Source organism: Apium graveolens, chromosome 5, assembly GCF_009905375.1.
Source record: "Apium graveolens cultivar Ventura chromosome 5, ASM990537v1, whole genome shotgun sequence".
Lineage (NCBI taxonomy): Eukaryota > Viridiplantae > Streptophyta > Magnoliopsida > Apiales > Apiaceae > Apium > Apium graveolens.
This window is the reverse complement of record NC_133651.1, coordinates 34,502,502-34,516,086: the sequence shown is the minus strand read 5'-3', so window position 1 is coordinate 34,516,086 and position 13,585 is coordinate 34,502,502. Positions and strand designations below refer to the sequence as shown.

General features: G+C 34.6%; 1 pseudogene; it reads right to left on the bottom strand.

Annotated features, from left to right (window-relative positions):
• Positions 1–7,050: 7,050 nt before the first annotated feature.
• Positions 7,051–8,255, bottom strand: LOC141659969 (plasma membrane ATPase 2-like; annotated as a pseudogene).
• Positions 8,256–13,585: the final 5,330 nt, after the last annotated feature.

The following is a 13,585-nucleotide window of genomic DNA, read 5'->3' as shown; positions in this document are numbered from 1 at the left end:
TGTGGAACATTTCCTATCCGCTTGCGAATTGGGAGCTTGGTCCTGTTCATCTTGTCTATCTGTTGTTGTGTGATGAAAGAAGAAAGTAAGGGTGAGCAACAAGCCCACCGAAATAATATGTATAATAATTAGCAATATATGAGCATTCTCATAGTACTCATGATAGTCTTGGTCAAGCCGAAATGAACCAAGTTTGATATCTTAATGCGACGAAGTCACAAAATATTCAGTATATATATACATATATACTTTTCAAAATCTTTGAAATCCTCTTACATGTATAATATACACAGAGTTCCCATTTATAACTATATAAAAATATCATTGCAAGGTGATCTCATATATCTAACCTTGTCTCAACGTTTTTATGAAAATCTTTGTCATGCATAAGATAATCATTAACTAGATATAAGTTGAAAAGATGAAGTTATAAGATACTCCAATATACTTATATCTTTTCCGAATACTACTCGAACTACCACCGTTCAAGCTATAATCAGTTTCAAAAGTTCATCACATAGATGAGACTACAAGATAAGACTTGAATAGATTCAATCTTTGAAATATTATTTGAATGAAATGAAGTTACGAGATACTTCATTAAGTTTCGATATATATATATCTCATACATTCCCTGAAAACCTCTGTCATGAAAAGTATAAACAGAGTTGTAATATCCAATGAATTTGGGACGAAGAGAATTTTGGCATAAACCCGATATCTTGCTGATCAGGCAAAGATTCCAATTAAGTAACCTTTTCTACTAGTAGATGGATGAATCCCCCACCGGTCATCACCCTGGCCGCATTAGGGCCTTGTGCTGGACTGCCACCCGGCCTCTTATACGTTGATGGACTACCACCCAACCACTTACACTTTGATAGACCGTACCCCGGCCTGTCGCTTATGCCGACTCAATTAGATGGACTTACTTCCTGAACGTTGGGCAAGTAATCAATTTATTTTATCAAAACCGCACCCTCGTTGTGAATATAAAATACACCACAGAGCCGGATCCCTCAGATTTTTGGGCGAGTATTTAAATCCCCTTTGAAAGGAAGATCTTAAATTTGAAAACGAGTTTTGGGATCCGCTCTAACTTTTAAAATCATTTTGAAGACTCGAAAACATTTTAAAGAATGTTTAGAGTAATGATGATTTAATAAAATAATTCAGTCCCGATATGTTAGAAAATATCTGAAAATTATTATTTAAATAATATTCCCATAAGGATAATCTTTATAAAAATAATTGAAGTAGAAGTTTTATAAACTCATACTTGAAACGAATAATAAATAACAAAAGATATACTTATACGAAAGTACGATCTCCATCTGAATAATAAAAAATAAGCTTGATTATTATTCAAAATTGTCGAATATACCTTATTCGATTAATAATTATAGAAAACTATATATATATATAAATATACATATATTATACTCGGGAACATCGATTCCCGGTTTAGAAAAATGTTCACCCTTGGGTCCCCTATACTAATGGTATACGCAACTACTGCTTATCTCTAGCATAGGTATTATGCAGTTTATAAGCATTTGAATTGATAATAGAATATCAAGATTTCACAACATGCATATATATACCATATCAACATGCTCCAATATATCGCAAGATTTGCTAATAACAGTCATGCACTTATCTCAAGATAATGCATCAATATATTTACATCACAACAACAGTATAACGGGTAGAAAACTTGCCTAAGTGTTCCGAGGTAGACTTAAGCTTAGAGTGGGTCCGGTAGCCTATGAACAACAAAATAAAACGGAATTAGATCACGATCGCTTAAGAAACTAGTTAAAACTCACTCATACCCTAACGGTCGCTTTCGGTCGTTTATACGCTTAATGATTTGCATTAATCGCTTGCGTACCCTCGGATCCACCAATTTTAATAAATTAACCGTTACAAATTTTAAGGCAACTCTTTCGCGAGTACTTTATCAACTGCCTAACCCACCTTAAATAATTGTTTCATAATCCAATTAGACTTTTAAGGGCCTTAAACAAGGTTTCAAATTTAAGCGAGGGGTAAGGGTTCGTTCGCGAAATGCCGTTACTTAAAACGGTCGTTTCTCCTAAACCGTACATCGGATCTAACCGAACAACATACCAAAACAAAGCTTATGACATGATCTAGCTAAAAATGGCAAATGTCAGAATCTTACAGTGAGTTCTCTGGTCCAATATTCATGCAAACACAGTCTAAGGAAAACGGGCATTACAAAGGCTATGTTTACGAGATTCCCAAAATAATTACAACTCTAAATCCTCGTCAATTCATTCACAACCACCAACACAACAATATTCGACCATCATACTACAAACTCAGTCCCCAAATCAAAGTTTTACCAATTTATCCAACCAATCAAAGACCCAATATTCAAAACCAATACAAATCCACCAAAACTACTTATAATCAAAGATCAAGCCTTAATACTAACAATACTTCAATAAAACTTAATGGAATCATAAAATCAAAGCTAGGGTTTTAAGTTTATACCTTCCTTAGATCCTTAAGCCACTTACAAGAGATTGTAATCCTTAAGAGAGCCTTAATCTATGTTTATCATGTTCAAACTTGCAAAGGAGTTCAAGAAATGAGTTAGAACTTTTGGAGTTACAATTAGTCCGATTTAAAGAACTGTAAAAATGAGGGTCTTACCATGATTATTTGGACGAGACTTGTGAACAAGAGTTGTAGGTCATCTCAATACCTTTCTAACGAGCTATTGAACACAATATTTGAATGGGTATTGAGGAGATATGGCAGTTTGAAGTTGCTGGTATTATTTTGGCCGAGAGCAAAATGAAGAAATGGAGAAAATGGAAAAGCTTCTTTGATTTGTATTGGTGATTTGTGTGGTGTTTAGCTTGGTTACTTGTCAACTTGCACAAATATCTATTAACCATGCTTACATCACCTTCCTTATGTCATCAACTTGCCACATGTCAATTCCCTAAGGCTTGATGATCTCATCTTGTGCTAATTCCTTTATTAGTGCTTAATTATTTGGCTAATGACCGCTTATCTGTTATACGGTTCTCTTAACTTTCATTTTCGTTCGTCGTTTAAGGGATCATATCCAATATCTTATTACTTGGGTTCCCCTAAACCTTTCTCAATATTTTATATTCCTTTTATGATCCTCTCTTATAATCCTTGAATTTAAATTCTTTTAATCATGTTACCTTATACTCAATTCTTTTGGTATTTGGTGGATTTTCGGTAAAAATCAAAGTGTTCGAATTTGGATTCTGACGATCTTTACATACACTCATTTACTTTATGAAATACTAATACGATCTTAGAATTTCCATAACAGTACTTCTATATAGCGTGGTCTGATAATTTTCTTAATCAGCATAGTCAGCAAAAGTTACTATTCATCAGTGTTTCAAAATTTCCAAAAATTGGGGTTATTACACCAGTGTTCACTTTATAGATTAGTGAACACAGGTTTACACAACATGCAATAAGATGTACTAAACCCTTCTTTAAGTTATATCTAAAACTTTCCATTTCTGGCTTAGTGAATCCTTGCAAATCTTGTAGGTCTGTGACCTTCCTTTTTTCAGTTAATCTTGGCCCTTGATCTTGCACTCTTCAAGTTAAGTGATTAGATGATTGATAATCTTTAATATTTAACTTGTATGCATTCTATACTTGAGGTTCATATCGAGATCTCCAGTTTGTTGTGTAGAGAACTAACATCTCGATAAGTATAATGGTTTATCCACATCTCTTAGTTCTCTATACGTGTCTTTGACTTGTCGAGGTCTCTGAGTTCTCTATAAGTGAACTTGTCTTGTCGAGGTCTCCAAAACTCTACATGTAGAAATTGCACTTGTGGAGGTCTCTCAATTCTCTATAAATAAACAGTCTAGATTTTATTGTATCCTCTCAAGTAGAAGCCAAGTTCTTCAATATCAAGAACTTAGATTTGTAGCACAACCCAATTGATTTTGAATAAAGATCAAGTGAGTTTTGATAATTATTTTTTCGTTTATTTTATAGTTGATAGATTATCACTACAAAGTAGTTTATATTTTAAGTTCAAGCAAGCCTAAACATTAAACTTGATTTCTTGAAAACAATTTATAATTTTTTTATAAGTAAAAATTAAGAAACACATATTCACCCCCCTGTGTGCATTTCATACGTAATATTACTTTCCTCCTTTTAGTTGATGGGGAGGACATTCTCCGACATATAAAGAGTAAGTATTGTATATATCTATATTTTCATCTTCTGATGTCCTTTAAATATTCTGTATGTGTCCTCTTATAATGCAGATATTCATTTTGTATCTGGCATCTTGGAGCATCGAATGCATAAGCATGAATGCTTACGTTACTGTCGTGAAATTTATTGTGTTTTTTGTATTTACACGTGCTCTACTTTTTATATCAAAATATCGTACCTTTAAGTAGTTCTAAATAAGTTAATCTCTTGTACAGAGAAATAATTATGTGAATACTAACGAATTAACCATGCCCCTTGAGCTTCTTTAAGTGCATTTTTTGTAAATACATTCATTGTTTCTAAAAATGAAATGGGAGAACTTTGATCCAGCTTCAAGTTTTCTTCACTCATCTTTATAAATCAAATGTGGTGGCAGTCAAACTCTACTTTGACCAATTTTAACTTTTCTCCACTTGCATGTATGAGTATGAATGAACTGTCAAGGTAGTAAATATATAATTGTGTCCAATATCGTTTCACCATACTTTTGAATTAAAATAGATTTCCAGATTTGATATCTTACCTTTCGACATTCTCTTAAGTAGGCTCCTTAGGATTTTTCTGCAAATTGTTTTAAGATTTTTTGTACAAAAAATAACATGTAGGATATGTATTTTTATGTTGTGACTCTGTTATTGACTTTGAAAATTGAACATCTATAAATGAGAGTTTGCTTGCAAAGGATAAACAGCAGATAAACTGCATTTAAGTATATTCATCTGCACTTGAGTCTGTATTATATGTGTTACAACCAGATTCCTTCGGATGCAAGAACCATAGTCGTCCAAGAAAAGCCTTCGGCTTGGACCTAAAAAAGAAGAGAATGCGAGGGATTGTCCCCCCGATTCACCTGCGGTGTGAGAATCAGTAATCTGGATGTAGAATATGTTTGAGAATACAAGAATGCAGAGAGATTTTGAGAGTGTATGTAGTTGTCATATTTTTTACATTACTTGGGGTATTTATACTCAAACCTGTAATTAATGTTCGTCCATTATAAGAGAAAACCGGGCGAACGTTAGACGAGTGATATGGGACAGCCGTTATGATTTTGTGTCGTTGAACAGCTGGTGAGAGGCTAAGTAGGCCTTCGGCCTTTGAACTGTGTGGGCTTTCGACCCAATGGTTCTAAAGCTCTATGGGCATTCGCTTGTTGGGCCTTATTGGGCCTATGTTTTCGTCCAGTCCATCGATCAGTCGACAGACATCGTTCTTGGCCCATTTTGGGGTGAAAAATCTAGGTCTCTCCTTCTGTCTTTCCTCTGGTTTGTCAGGACACTTGGCGACATCATGGGGAATTAGGGGCCTAATAAGGTGGACAGCTGTCTATCACGTCTTTACATACACTACTAGAAAAACGTCAATAGACATCGGCTAAAAACCGATGTCTATGAATGCAAAAATCCGATGTCTTCGTGGGTGATGTTAAAGACCCCCCATTTAACATCGGTTTTAAACTGATGTTAAATACAACATATAACATCAGTTCTTTGTTTAAAACCGATTTCTATATCTTGATATTAAATTTCTCATGCATATCTAATCTTCATATATCATCAGAATATGATATTTTTATCAATTTAAATATATATGAGCTAAGCAAAATCTTTCAATTTAACCAATAAACTGATGTTACTAGTACCAGTAACAACAGTTTTCATCAAAAACCGATGTTAACAATACCTTTGACATCGGTTCTTAATTGGTAACCGATGTCTATTTGTAACAAACTGATGTCTATAATACTTAATAACATCAGTTTTTTGTTTTAATAATTTTTTTTGTTGTAGTATTTAACATCAGTTTTTACTGATGTTAATGGTCCACTAGAACTGATGTATTAAGCTTTGACAGACATCATTTTCCATTGTAATGATGTTTGTACCTGTTTTATTAATGCATATTTTAAAACTATAGATTCCAAAAACCAATGAAGTACCAAAACCAATTGCTGCATAATACCAGTCATCTATAAATCTAACAATCAATATTCAAACATCAGGTACAACAGATTCGTCTAATCCAAATATCAAGTACTACACATATCCATTCATATATTCTACTACTGTCTATACAAAGAATTTGACTTGGTACCGATAATAGCATGTAAAATATCATTTGAGGAACGCCCTCGTTCTTCTGCATCTTCACACTCCTTAGTAAAGCTCATGTAGCCTCGTCCCGTATGATGACAATAATCATATGTACGGGTCCCAAACACTTGAATGCCAGAATCAAACTTAAACTGTCAGGTTTCTGGGTTAATAATACCATTAAACAATTAAGAATATCATACATCACATTCCTCATGCAGTAGCCAAAGATTTTATATATATATGCAAAACTCAAAGCTTCCTCCAACATAATTGCTAGATAAAAGACAAAATACAAACTCACCTGTGTGCACGAGTTGATCTACATTTACACTCTCTAACTCTATGTTACATAGGCTGGTGTGGTATGTCCTTCGAGAGTAAACACCAAGATAATTGCTGATATCACTCTTCTGAGTAATCAATCATCGGTACCAAAGTAACGATCTCCAAACTCCCCCATACCCGGTATTACACGAAACTCTTCATTTAATGCTACATCAATCTATGAAGTAACTATTTTAAGCGTTGGGAACCTCTTGCTGACATAATGTATTCCTTCAGGAGCCTATACGAATCAATGACAAATGAATCAGTGATAAGGGAACTCTAAGGCATAACTGTAAATGCAAACAATTTACTTGTAACACTTACAGATATAAGATTAAGAAATATAATATGGGATTCCAGTACTCCCTTCTGTATGAGTAATTCAATCGCCTGGTTGGCTGAGTTGCCTTCAATAAAAGAATGAATTTTGTTATTTTGTAATAACTTCAGAAAACAAGTGAAAGTAAAAGGAATCCCCCTCCCTCACTCTCTTGATATGCAACAAATATTACCAGTTCCAAGAACTAGATCCAAGAGCAAGACATGTCGTTCTAAGATATCTTTTGGAAGTTTTTCGTATATAAGCTGTAAATATACAAATGAATGTTATTCAGAAACCAAGGAGCAACAAATTCAACAGCAAAAAGTGTTAAACACACTCAAAGAAATAAATTTAGAAATTAGAACACTATACCTGTTTACCATTATCACCATCACGATGGATTAGAATTTTCCCAATCTTTATTCCTTTGCAACAAGCACGCATAGCGTTCTCCATGCTTTTACCACTGTATAGATAAGCACATAAAATATTTACTTAAACAAATACGATATCATAGTACCTGATTTTTGAAATTGCAACTACTAATGGAGAATATCACTGACACCAAGTTCCAGAGCTCTTCTAATTGTTTCAGCACTATCATGACGCGGTGGATCAAAGAGAGGAAGAAGTGCAATGAACTCCCAAGGCCCGCCAGAACTGTCTTTGTTGCGCTCAGGCACTTCCTGTAGAAAGAAACCGAAAAAAAAAATTAAGTACACTAACATAAACATTTGCATCAAAAGTACTTAAGCTATTGTCTATGAGATCTTTATCAGTTACCTGACGAGCAACCCCCAGTGATCAAAGTCCATGTTCTGCAAAATTGTCAATTACTGAATGTACCTTCTTTTCAATTTTGGATTTTGTTGTGTGTCAGGTCAAGAATCTACATAACACCAGACCAAACAAACTTATCAAATGCATTCTCTGAAATTTCTCCGATACCTTTAGACTACAAGAACTAGTTTTACCTGCTCTGGTGCATATTTACTAACTCTATGCATTGTACCAGCTTTGTCAATGTATGTCAGTGCTGTTCTTTTATCAGTTGGATTAAATGGCAGAAAATGGATCTCAGTTATTCCAGCTCGTGCCTTCAGTAAAACATGAATTCAAGTATAATTTAGCTACTTCGCATCACAAGAGGAACATCTCTATTATCTAAAAACATCTAAAAATACATGTTTAGGGTCTGCCAACATTGTAACGATAGCAGCATCAATTGTATCTTGATTCTCTAACCTCGATACTCTTGCAGCCATTAGTACTACGTCGTCCTTGTCCACTCCCTTAACAAACACCTGCAATGACAAGAAAGACATCAATAACATGAAAGGGATAAGTAAGTACATATTACAAGTAGTGAAGCCTTCTAATACAAACTCAAACATATATGTGTTCTCACTATCATTATATATGGATACTAAAAATCAACCAGTCGCCATTTTGTATAAGTAAGAAAATCAGAAGCATCGTTATGCTCCAACAGGAAAGAACTCGATTAATTGGAAATAGAATATGAATGTTCGGATCAACTATATAAATTAAACTAATTTCGTGATTCCTCAGTATTGTATAAAGGGTGACAGAATAATATAAATACTTATAAATCAAAAATCAAAACAAAAACATATACCCACATATACATCAGAATTGATACCCACATACATAATTCAAGCAATTACTCAACTAAAAGCATAAAAGATTAACATGCTCAATTCAAACATTTTACCAATCATTTAAAAAATAGGGTTTTAAAATGAAACCTCTAAGTGAAAAATTAGGGTTAATCTTACCCAATTTATGCTCGACCTCCAAGCTTTAATCTCACATCTTTAACCTTTAAACTCAGACTTGACCTTACCCAATTCAAACTCTGTCCAAAAGAGAGAGGTGAGAGAGCACAGAGAGCGAGCACAGAGAGCACACAAAGCACATAAAAATAGTCGAGAGAGATGACTGAGAGCCAGAGGTGATATTTAGGGTTCTTCATAGAGGGGTGAGTTTCAGTGAGTGAGAAAGAGAAACGAGAGGAAGGTGAAATGAGAGCTGATTGAGGGATAAAATGGGAGATGAGAGAGTGATGAACTGAGAGATGAGAGAGTGATGAAATGATGAATACGTTTTTTGTTTTTGTTTGTTTTTGTTTTCAGTTTTTGATTTTAATTTTTATTTTTTTAATAAAAAAGAGGGGGAAGATGTGGGTGAAAAAAGGGGGAAATTTTACTAAGTCAAAAAACAAGGGGGGAAACACTTAGAGGGAATGAATAATTTGGTTAAGGGGGGAACGGGGAAGGTGCGTTGATTAATTTTTTTAAAACAGACATATAACATCGGTTGGGCTAAAAAACTGATGTTTATAACAACAAAAGACATCGGTTGCCAAAAACCGATGTAGAAAACACCTTTTACATCGGTCAAAAAAGCAACTGATGTCTAAGAGGTGATGTCTATTCTACTTTTTCTAGTAGTGATAGTCTCATCACGACCGTTGAATCCCAACAGTCTCCATCTGGGCCATTGTATTCAAAACGCCCAAGGACGGTTTTTGGCACCCAAACGTTTAGGTTTTGGGCGTCTATATATAACTCATAGTTCATTTTTTTTATTTTTCACTTTCCATCTAAGCACCAGCAACACAAACACTCTCAAGTGCCTTTTGGATTTCTGACGTTTCTTCAAGATGGGCAGAGTTAATTTCACCATTACAGACCATCCCATTTCGCTTGAACAACACCTCGAAATCAGCAAGTTACATTTTCAATTCCTTTACTTGAAATATTTTTTCTGCATTGCATGCTTTTTCCATTTTTTGAGTTTGAAAGTTGTTTCTTCTTTTTCTTTTGGTCTTTTTTTTGCTTACGGGATGCTTTTCTGGGTTTTTTCTTCTCTTCTTTTTCCTTCCCGGGGTTCCGGTTGAGTTTAAAGATGGCATGCAAGGTGTTCTTGGGAAAGAACTTCCTTCGGGGAAATCTTGCTTTAGAAATCCTTAGGGAGCTAACTCTGGGTCTGGTGGGTTTAAAGATGGCATGCGAGGTGTTCTAGGGCAAGAACTTCCTTCGGGGGGAATCTTGCTCTAGACCATCCTTCGGGAGCTGACCCTTGACATTTTTCTTGTCTTTCTTTCAAAAGTCGTTTGTTCGGTCCCAAGACATGTACTCGAGTTCCTTTTGGTTTTTTATTTTTCTTTTATCGTTCGTCCAAGTACATGGACTAATCAGTCTCTTTATATTTGAATACAGGGACATTGTTCGCAATAAAACACACGCAAAAATACACGTAAGCGTATGCAATCACAAGTAGTATAAGATTTTAAGTCGAGTTCGTTCCCCCAGAGACTTATTTAGGTTAAGTTTGGATTATGCACTAATGCAACAATGTATGATTATCGTTCACAGCTAAGACAAGTAACAAGTTTGAGTTGATTAACTACTTAAGAGATTATACTAACATGCATTAACTAAGAGATTAAAAGTGATTTACTTATATGAGAATAAAACATGGGATTCTAACTTCATTAAATACTTCATTCAAAGTTTATATCTTTATCAATGGCATGTGATGGTGATGATAACTAATAAGATAACACGAAATTAGGATACGCTATCTTTCGATATATGTACACCCTACTACTAAACATCCACAATCAAGATAGAAGTTGAGTAGACACCAATTATACTTAGACCCCATATGTCTATAAGATTTGAAAACATAACGGTTTAAGAACAAGTTGTCTATTATGATTACATAGGGTGTGTAAGATGGTTAAAATTACACTACGAATCATGCATGTCAATTTATACATAAACCTATGCTAGCATGGCAAGTTATAAACCTCTATATTCACTATCGCTTCAATAGATATTAACAACCTATCTTAGATGTTAGCTACGCATCAAGGACGAATAAGCACAACCAAACTAGGAAATCATAAATCACCACACACTAAAAATTTAGAACAATCAACTATTGAAATCCATAAATAAATCCGATAGAACCCAATGACAACAATTAGTTCATGATCGAACACATCGTCACCATGGTAACTAATGAAAACCTGATAAATAATAAGTTCAGAATACTATGATAGAATATACAAAAGTACTAGGGTTTAGAACAAGAACAAAACAAGCATCCAAAAGTATCGCCTACATCAAAGAATACAAAAGTATGAAAATAATTCTTCTTTTCCTTAGTCGTCTCGTGTGCTCTAGGTCTTCTTAATGTTCTCCCTTGCTTCCTTGTTGATAAAAACATCTTTTTATCTTTATATATAGGCTCCTGGATGATCTGGACTCTCAGAATATCAGGCTAGAAACAGGATTCTGCAGAATTTGATGGGCGCGGGCGTGCAGCTCTGTGGCGCGGGTGGCTGCCTTGCTGGAACATATGGCGCGGCCGCCCTATTTCAGGTGTGGGCGCGCCTGCCTTCTGTCTTTTTCTAAATTCTTCTTGTTTTAAGCTCCTTTCTTCGTGTGATCTCCGAAACTCCATTCCTGACCTCTTATTAGCATAAAAACATTGAAAAACTCATTTCTTCCTTCTGACTAGTGCCCTGTAATGACTTAATACAAAAACACATTAAAAACACCATATACTTGAGTCCAAGGCACCAAATTAAGCTGATATGAAGCGTTCCAAGTGGATATAAATTCCACTTACCACACCCCCAAACTTAAATCGATGCTTGTCCTCAAGCATAAAAAGACTCAACAATACAAACACAACGAATGCATGAATGCAACTAATATGAATATGCAACGATCCCCTCGGAATAACCATAACCAATCAACAAGCAATTATCGCTAAGAATGCAATTACTCAAAACAGAGTTCAACTAAATCCCACAAACCAACTTACAAACCGGAAATATGCGTGTGTGTGATGCTTAACAGATATACTCTCATCACTAGATCAATAATCATATCCTATCTCTCACCAAAACAATCACAAGTTAATCAATAGAATGAATGTTAAACACATAATGACTCACAACACTTCAATTCTACTATAGTTATACGAGGATTCTTGCTTTATTACTGAAACACATCCAACACAAATGCTTATTTTATCATGTAATTAATGATGTCCCAAAAGACTTATACAATAATATCCATGTAGCGGGCATTTGGTTAACGGATCCCAGACTATACAAGCCTTAGGTCACTAGGCACGAAGTCCCCTAGAACTTAATAACTCGAGTATTAAAGAGCTCACTCTTGGTTAATTCTGCATAAACACATATTAACATATTTTTTTCTTTTCTTCTTTTTTCTGTTTTTTTTATTTTCTTTTTCAATTTCTGAATGAGTGCATTTCGCTCCATCTCATTCAACCCTATACTACTCATAAAAATATGAGCCGGCTACTAGCCAATTGACGCCTAGCTATATTCAAAATAAGCAATGATATCCAAGTTTTTCTCCAGTTTAAAAAAAGATCAGTGTTACTTCGTCATTACGCGAATAGCACAATGTTAGGAAATGAATAAGACGCAAAGGGGGGGTGAATGTGTTTTACTATTTTTGAGCTTTTCTTGAATGTTTATGGTTGAACAAAGTAAATTAATTCTTGTAGTGAAATGTGTTCATGCAGAATTTAAACTTGCAGAAAAATAAAGAACACAGATCTTCAAAACTCACTTAATTTTATATTAAAATTAAGATTGTTTTACTATAAAATTTCTAGGCTCTATGTTGATAAAGAGCTTAGCCTCTCCTTGAGAGTGTTACAAGAAATTTGATCTAAATTGTTACAACTGACTAAGGACCGGTGTTAACTTTATAACTCAGTTAACTGCTGGTTTAAACAGTGTGTAATAAGACATGCTATTAGCTTTTCTAAACTGTCACTTGTCATTTCTATTTATAGAAAAGCAGATCTTCAATTTCTGGCTTAGCATATCTTTAGCATCCTGTGTTCACTTTAATATTCCTTTGTCAGTTAATCTTTACCATTGATTTTGCACATTCTTCAAGCTGCTTTTTTTGCAGACTTGTCAATCCAGCTGTTGGATTGTTTGTTGATTGTTTATCTTGGATATTGAACTGATCTGCAACCTTGTACTTTGAGATTGTACATCGAGATCTCCAGTTTAGGTCTATAGAACACTTGACATCTCGATAAGTATATTGGCTTATCGAGATCTCTAGTACTCTATATTTAGTTTGGCTTGTAGAGGTCTTCAGTTCTCTATAAGAAAATTTTGGCTTGTCGAGATCTCTAGTCTTCACTTTGACTTATCGATAACTCTTAGTCCTCTAGTGGCTTCTTGACTTGTCGATTTCTCAGAGTTCTCTAGTCAAATTAACTTATCGAAATCATAGAGTCCTTTAGTGAATTTTAACTTGTTGATATCTCTGAGTTCTTTAGTGAATTTTGACTTATCGATATCTCTGAGTTCTCGAGTGGAACTTGACTTATCGATAACTCAGAGTTCTCTAATGAATGTGGACTTGTCGATAACTCTGAGTTCTCTAGTGAAGAAATGACTTGTCGATATCTCCAATCTTCATGTCTTCAATTTGGCTTGTCGATATATTTCTGAGTTCTCTAGTAGCTTTCCTGACTT